This window comes from Hypanus sabinus, chromosome 6 (assembly GCF_030144855.1).
Source record: "Hypanus sabinus isolate sHypSab1 chromosome 6, sHypSab1.hap1, whole genome shotgun sequence".
NCBI classification, from domain to species: domain Eukaryota; kingdom Metazoa; phylum Chordata; class Chondrichthyes; order Myliobatiformes; family Dasyatidae; genus Hypanus; species Hypanus sabinus.
Window position 1 is genome coordinate 13613316 of NC_082711.1, and position 9131 is coordinate 13622446.

Below are 9131 nucleotides of genomic sequence, written 5' to 3' on the forward strand. Positions count from 1 at the left end.
CTCCAACCTGATTTTCCCAATCCCCTTACATATTGAAGCCCCCCATTACAATTATGCCATTACCCCTATCACATGCCCTTTCCAGCTCCCTTTGCAAACTCAACCCCGCATCTTGGCTGCTATTTGGAAGCCTGTATATGATTCCTATAATGGCAGTTTCTTAACTCCACCCACAAAGATTGAACATTCTCTGACCCTGTGTCACCTCTTTCTAAAGTCGTAGTTCCATCTCTTACCAACAGAGGCCACACCACTGCCTTTCGATACAAAACCAATACAGGAAGATGGTTAAGCTCCCAACTATGACACTCTTTCAGCCACGACTCAGCGATGTCCACATCGTCATACCAACCAATCTTTGATGGCGCCATGAGTTCATCCACCTTATTCTGAATGCTACACGCATTGAAATACAGCACCTTCAGTCCTACGTTCTTCACCCTTTTGAATTTTGGTTCTGTGGTACAATTTAACTCTTTACTCTGTCTGCATTTGTACCCAATCATTAGCTTGTCCTTCCGTACATTCATATTACATATTACGTCAGCTACTTGTAAAGCTGCTGGCTCATCCTCAGCTCTATCGTACTGGTTCCCACCCCAGCCCCTGCCATATTAATTTAAACCGCTTCCAACACCGAGACTTCGTTTTTCTGCCTAGCCCTACCACTAGGACCATATCCCTCCCATCCATGTACTTACCAATGTAATTGTTTAATTACTTATTTGTCTGCTGGATGTGGGTGACTTTGGAAACAGGTGTTCCTCTCTAGTTCCTGTAAACCGGGGTTCCGAACCTGGGACCACCAACCCCTCGGCTAATGGTATTGGTCTATGGCATAAAAACCTTAGTGCTAAATGAGGAGCCATTTAATGTCAAAATCTGAAGTCATCTGTGAGTCAGACTATAGAGCAAGCTTATAAACCATGGACACGGGATTCTGCAGATGCCCGAAATCCAGAGCAAACCACATGAATGGCGGAACTCAACGAGTCAGGCATCTATGGAAATGAATAAACATCTGATGTTTCAGTTCGAGACTCTTCATCAGGACTGGAAAGGATGGGGGAAGCAGCTGGAATATGGAAGCAGGGAAGGGAAGGAGTACAAGCTGGTAGGTGATAGGTGAGGCCAGGTGAGGGGGAAGGTAGGTGGGTGGGGAGGGGAATGGTGTGAAAAGTTAGGGTGATAGGTGGAAGAGGGAAAGAGCTGAGGAGGAAGGAATCTGATAGGAGAAAGGGAAGGAGGAGAGGAATCAGAGGGAAGTGATAGACAGGTGAGAAGTGGTAAGAATGGGGAATAGAAAAAGAGAGGAGGGGAGGGAGATAAATTACCAGAAGTCAGAGAAATCAGTGAAGAGTTTTGGCCTGAAACTTCAACGGTTATTCTTTTCCAGGCAGATACTGCCTGATCTGCTGAAGAAGGATGGGTTTGCTTCCTTGAAAACCTGCAGCCTTCCTAAAGGTTTTAATTTTGGTGATTTCAAAGTTATTGTTACTGAGTCTAGCCCTTCTTTCAGTGGTAGACCAAGGTAGCCACTTGAATAGAGTGACAGCTATGCTTCAATAGGAGTTTGAAAAGATTTGGTATATCAACAAGGACTAGCAAATTTCTACAGATGTACCATGGAGAACATTCTAACCAGTTACAACCTCAACTGCTGTGGAGGCTCCCATGCATGAGATTAGAAAAAGCTGCGGAGGGTTGCAAACTCAGGCAGCTCCATCGCGGGCACCCACCTCCTCACCTTCGAGGACATCTTCAAAAGGCAATACCTCAAGAAGGTGGCATCCATCATTAAGGACCTGCACCATTCAAGACATGCCATCTTCTAATTACTATCATCAGGGAGGAAGCACAGGATCCTGAAGACTCATAATCAGCATTTTAGGAACAGCTTCTTCTCCTCCACCATTAGAACCCATCAACACCATCTCACTAACAGATAGAAAAAGCTGGAAGAACTCAGCAGGGCAGGCAGCCTCTATGGAGAGGAATAAACACTGGACATTTCAGCCCCAGATCCTTCATGAGGTTGTGTTTATGACACTACCTAACTATTCTGTTCTTTTTACAGTATTTATTTTTATATATCTTATTGTAACTTATAGTTCTGAAGCATGTTTGAGCCAACACTGCTGCCACAAAACCCAACTTTTCATGCCATATGTCAGCAATAATAAACCCAACTCGGATTCTCATCCCAGGACCCCAGCTACAGACCTGGTATTCAATGTCAATGCTCCAGGCATCGACACTCGATCAATGGTGACTTGGCTATTTCCATTCACCATTGACTTGCCCATTTGAGCCGGCAGGTGTGATTTGAGAAAGGTGGAAGAGTGTTATTCGGGCCGGTGATCTGTGACCAGTGGGATTGGTGCTGGAGCCTCTGTTGTTCGAACATAGAACAGTACAGCACAGTACACTCCCTTCGGCCCACCGTGTGCCAATGGCAGATGGGCAGTGACCCAAGCAAGTGTGACGTGTTGCACTTGGGGAAGTTGGATGTAAAGGGACACAGTGTGTTGACTTACAGAGGGGGGTGACAGTCCATAGCTTGCTGGAAGTGGCAACAGAGGGATGATAGTGTGGTAAACAAGGCTGACGGTACACTTACCTTCATTGGTCAGGGCACTGAAGCGAGTCACATTGGAGCTGTATGAAACTTCGGTTTCATTGCATGTAGTTCTGCTCACCCCACCAGAGCAAGGGTTTATAAATGGTGCAGAGGATGGTCACCTGGTTTCGAGGTTATGAGCTGTCAGGAGAGATTGGACAGACTGGGATTGTTTAGAGTGTTGGGCTGAGGGGAACATGGCAGAAATTTATAAATCTTTGACAGACATAGATAGGGTGAACAATCAGACTCTAGTGGGCACGTATGTACGGTGTAAGGGAGAAAGTTTAAAGGCGATGTGCAGGGACAGGGTTTTGTTTACACAGTGTGAGGTGGGGGTGCGTAGAAGGCACTGCCAGGGGTGTTGGTGGAGCCAGGAATGATAGTTCTATTACTTACTTGTTATTTATTGAGGTACAGTGTGGTATAGGCTCACTGCCCGGAAACCCCCGATTTAACACCAGCCTAATCACAGGACAATTTACAACGACCAATTAACCCCTACATCTTTGGACTGTGGGAAGAAACCCATGTGGTCATGGGGAGAACGCAGAAACTCCCTACAGACAGCAACGGGAATTGAACCCGGGCTGTCTGTACTGTAAAGCATTGTGCAAATCACTATGTTACAGTGCTGCCCCAGATGTACGTCACAATACTGTAATAGTGTCACACTGACCACTACACCACCGTGTTGCCCCAGATGTACGTCACAATACTGTGATAGTGTCACATTGACCACTACACCACCGTGGTGCCCCAGATGTACGTCACATTACTGTAGTAGTGTCACGTTGATCACTACACCACCGTGGTGCCCCAGATGTACGTCACAATACTGTAATAGTGTCACATTGACCACTACACCACCGTGGTGCCCCAGATGTACGTCACATTACTGTAGTAGTGTCACGTTGATCACTACACCACCGTGGTGCCCCAGATGTACGTCACAATACTGTAATAGTGTCACACTGACCACTACACCACCGTGGTGCCCCAGATTGTAACAGTGTCACACCAGCCACTACACCACCGTGGTGCCCCAGATGTACGTCACAATACTGTAATAGTGTCACACTGACCACTACACCACCGTGGTGCCCCAGATTGTAATAGTGTCACACCAGCCACTACACCACTGTGGTGCCCCAGATGTATGTCACAATACTGTAATAGTGTCACACTGACCACTACATCACCGTGATGCCCCAGATGTACGTCACAATACTGTAATAGTGTCACATTAACCACTACACCACCGTGATGCCCCAGATGTACGTCACAATACTGTAATAGTGTCACACTGACCACTACACCACCGTGGTGCCCCAGATTGTAATAGTGTCACACCAGCCACTACACCACTGTGGTGCCCCAGATGTATGTCACAATACTGTAATAGTGTCACACTGACCACTACATCACCGTGATGCCCCAGATGTACGTCACAATACTGTAATAGTGTCACATTAACCACTACACCACCGTGATGCCCCAGATGTACGTCACAATACTGTAATAGTGTCACACTGACCACTACACCACCGTGGTGCCCCAGATTGTAATAGTGTCACACCAGCCACTACACCACCGTGGTGCCCCAGATGTACGTCTCAATACTGTAATAGTGTCACACTGACCACTACACCACCGTGGTGCCCCAGATGTACGTCACAATGCTGTAATCGTGTCACATTAACCACTACACCACCGTGATGCCCCAGATGTACGTCACAATACTGTAATAGTGTCACACTGACCACTACACCACCATGGAGCCCCAGATTGTAACAGTGTCACACTAGCCACTACACCACCGTGGTGCCCCAGATGTATGTCACAATACTCTAATAGTGTCACGCTGACCACTACACCACCGTGGTGCCCCAGATGTACGTCACAATACTGTAATAGTGTCACACTGACCACTACACCACCGTGGTGCCCCAGATGTACGTCAAATTACTGTAATAGTGTCACGCTGACCAATACCCCACCGTGGTGCCCCAGATTGTAACAGTGTCACACTAGCCACTACACCACCGTGATGCCCCAGATGTACGTCACAATACTGTAATAGTGTCACACTGACCACTACACCACCGTGGTGCCCCAGATTGTAACAGTGTCACACTAGCCACTACACCACCGTGGTGCCCCAGATGTACGTCACAATGCTGTAATAGTGTCACACTGATCACTACACCACCGTGGTGCCCCAGATGTACGTCACAATACTGTAATAGTGTCACATTAACCACTACACCACCGTGATGCCCCAGATGTACGTCACAATACTGTAATAGTGTCACACTGACCACTACACCACCGTGGTGCCCCAGATGTACGTCACAATGCTGTAATAGTGTCACGCTGATCACTACACCACCGTGGTGCCCCAGATGTACGTCACAATACTGTAATAGTGTCACACTGACCACTACACCACCGTGGTGCCCCAGATTGTAACAGTGTCACACTAGCCACTACACCACCGTGGTGCCCCAGATGTACATCACAATACTGTAATAGTGTCACTCTGACCACTACAACACCGCGGTGCCCCAGATGTACGTCACAATACTGTAATAGTGTCACGCTGACAGCGAAACAACCGTGGTGCCCCAGGTGTCCGTCACAATACTGTAATAGTGTCACGCTGACCACTACAAAACCGCGGTGCCCCAGATTGTAACAGTGTCACACTAGCCACTACACCACCGTGGTGCCCCAGATTGTAACAGTGTCACACTGACCACTACATCCTCGTGGTGCCCTAGATGTACGTCACAATACTGTAATAGTGTCACGCTGACCACTACACCACTGTGGTGCCCCAGATGTACGTCACAATACTGTAATAGTGTCACGCTGACCACTACACCACCGCGGTGCCCCAGATGTACGTCACAATACTATAATAGTGTCACGCTGACCACTACACTGTGGTGCCCCAGATGTACGTCACAATACTGTAATAGTGTCACGCTGACCACTACACCACCGCGGTGCCCCAGATGTACGTCACAATACTGTAATAGTGTCACGCTGACCACTACAACACCGCGGTGCCCCAGATGTATGTCACAACACTGTAATAGTGTGACGCTGAACCACTACACCACTGTGGTGCCCCAGATTGTAACAGAGTCACACCAGCCACTACACCACCGTGGTGCCCCAGATGTACGTCACAATACTGTAATAGTGTCACACTGACCACTACACCACCGTGTTGCCCCAGATTGTAACAGTGTCACACTAGCCACTACATCACCGTGATGCCCCAGATGTACGTCACAATACAGTAATAGTGTCACGCTGACCACTACACAACTGTGGTGCCCCAGATGTACGTCACAATACTGTAATAGTGTCACGCTGACCACTACACCACCGCGGTGCCCCAGATGTACGTCACAATACTGTAATAGTGTCACGCTGACCACTACCCCACCGTGGTGCCCCAGATTGTAACAGTGTCACACTAGCCACTACACCACCGTGGTGCCCCAGATGTACGTCACAATACTGTAATAGTGTCACGCTGACCAAAACCCCACCGTGGTGCCCCAGACTGTAACAGTGTCACACTAGCCACTACACCACCGTGATGCCCCAGATGTACGTCACAATACTGTAATAGTGTCACACTGACCACTACACCACAGTGGTGCCCCAGATGTAGGCCACAATACTGTAATAGTCTCAAGCTGACCACTACAACACCGCGGTGCCCCAGATGTACGTCACAATACTGTAATAGTGTCACGCTGACAGCGAAACAACCGTGGTGCCCCAGGTGTCCGTCACAATACTGTAACAGTGTCACGCTGACCACTACAAAACCGCGGTGCCCCAGATTGTAACAGTGTCACACTAGCCACTACACCACCGTGGTGCCCCAGATTGTAACAGTGTCACACTGACCACTACATCCTCGTGGTGCCCTAGATGTACGTCACAATACTGTAATAGTGTCACGCTGACCACTACACCACTGTGGTGCCCCAGATGTACGTCACAATACTGTAATAGTGTCACGCTGACCACTACACCACCGTGGTGCCCCAGATTGTAACAGAGTCACACCAGCCACTACACCACCGTGGTGCCCCAGATGTACGTCACAATACTGTAATAGTGTCACACTGACCACTACACCACCGTGTTGCCCCAGATTGTAACAGTGTCACACTAGCCACTACATCACCGTGATGCCCCAGATGTACGTCACAATACAGTAATAGTGTCACGCTGACCACTACACAACTGTGGTGCCCCAGATGTACGTCACAATACTGTAATAGTGTCACGCTGACCACTACACCACCGCGGTGCCCCAGATGTACGTCACAATACTGTAATAGTGTCACGCTGAACCACTACACCACCGTGGTGCCCCAGATTGTAACAGAGTCACACCAGCCACTACACCACCGTGGTGCCCCAGATGTATGTCACAATACTGTAATAGTGTCACACTGACCACTACACCACCGTGCTGCCCCAGATGTACGTCACAATACTGTAATAGTGTCACGCTGACAGCGAAACAACCGTGGTGCCCCAGGTGTCCGTCACAATACTGTAACAGTGTCACGCTGACCACTACAAAACCGCGGTGCCCCAGATTGTAACAGTGTCACACTAGCCACTACACCACCGTGGTGCCCCAGATTGTAACAGTGTCACACTGACCACTACATCCTCGTGGTGCCCTAGATGTACGTCACAATACTGTAATAGTGTCACGCTGACCACTACACCACTGTGGTGCCCCAGATGTACGTCACAATACTGTAATAGTGTCACGCTGAACCACTACACCACCGTGGTGCCCCAGATTGTAACAGAGTCACACCAGCCACTACACCACCGTGGTGCCCCAGATGTACGTCACAATACTGTAATAGTGTCACACTGACCACTACACCACCGTGTTGCCCCAGATTGTAACAGTGTCACACTAGCCACTACACCACCGTGCTGCCCCAGATGTACGTCACAATACTGTAATAGTGTCACATTGACCACTACACCACCGTGGTGCCCCAGATGTACGTCACAATACAATAATAGTGTCACGCTGACAGCGAAACAACCGTGGTGCCCCAGATGTACGTCACAATACTGTAATAGTGTCACGCTGACAGCGAAACAACCGTGGTGCCCCAGGTGTACGTCACAGTACTGTAATAGTGTCACGCTGACAGCGAAACAACCGTGGTGCCCCAGGTGTCCGTCACAATACTGTAATAGTGTCATGCTGACAGCGAAACAACCGTGGTGCCCCAGATGTACGTCACAATACTGTAATAGTGTCATGCCAACCGCTACACCACCATGGTGCCCCAGATGTATGTCACAATACTGTTATATTGTCACAGCGACCACTACACCACCATGGTGCCCCAGATGTATGTCACAATACTGTAATAGTGTCACGCTGACCACTACACCACCATGTTGCCCCAGATTGTAACAGTGTCACACTAGCCACTACACCACCGTGATGCCCCAGATGTACTTCACAGTACTGTAATAGTGTCACGCTGAACACTACACCACTGTGGTGCCCCAGATTGTAACAGTGTCACACTAGCCACTACACCACCGTGATGCCCCAGATGTACGTCACAATACTGTAATAGTGTCACACTGACCACTACACCACCATGGAGCCCCAGATTGTAACAGTGTCACACTAGCCACTACACCACCGTGGTGCCCCAGATGTATGTCACAATACTCTAATAGTGTCACGCTGACCACTACACCACCGTGGTGCCCCAGATGTACGTCACAATACTGTAATAGTGTCACACTGACCACTACACCACCGTGGTGCCCCAGATGTACGTCAAATTACTGTAATAGTGTCACGCTGACCAATACCCCACCGTGGTGCCCCAGATTGTAACAGTGTCACACTAGCCACTACACCACCGTGATGTCCCAGATTTACGTCACAATACTGTAATAGTATCACACTGACCACTACACCACCGTGGTGCCCCAGATTGTAACAGTGTCACACTAGCCACTACACCACCGTGGTGCCCCAGATGTACGTCACAATGCTGTAATAGTGTCACACTGATCACTACACCACCGTGGTGCCCCAGATGTACGTCACAATACTGTAATAGTGTCACATTAACCACTACACCACCGTGATGCCCCAGATGTACGTCACAATACTGTAATAGTGTCACACTGACCACTACACCACCGTGGTGCCCCAGATGTACGTCACAATGCTGTAATAGTGTCACGCTGATCACTACACCACCGTGGTGCCCCAGATGTACGTCACAATACTGTAATAGTGTCACACTGACCACTACACCACCGTGGTGCCCCAGATTGTAACAGTGTCACACTAGCCACTACACCACCGTGGTGCCCCAGATGTACATCACAATACTGTAATAGTGTCACTCTGACCACTACAACACCGCGGTGCCCCAGATGTACGTCACAATACTGTAATAGTGTCACGCTG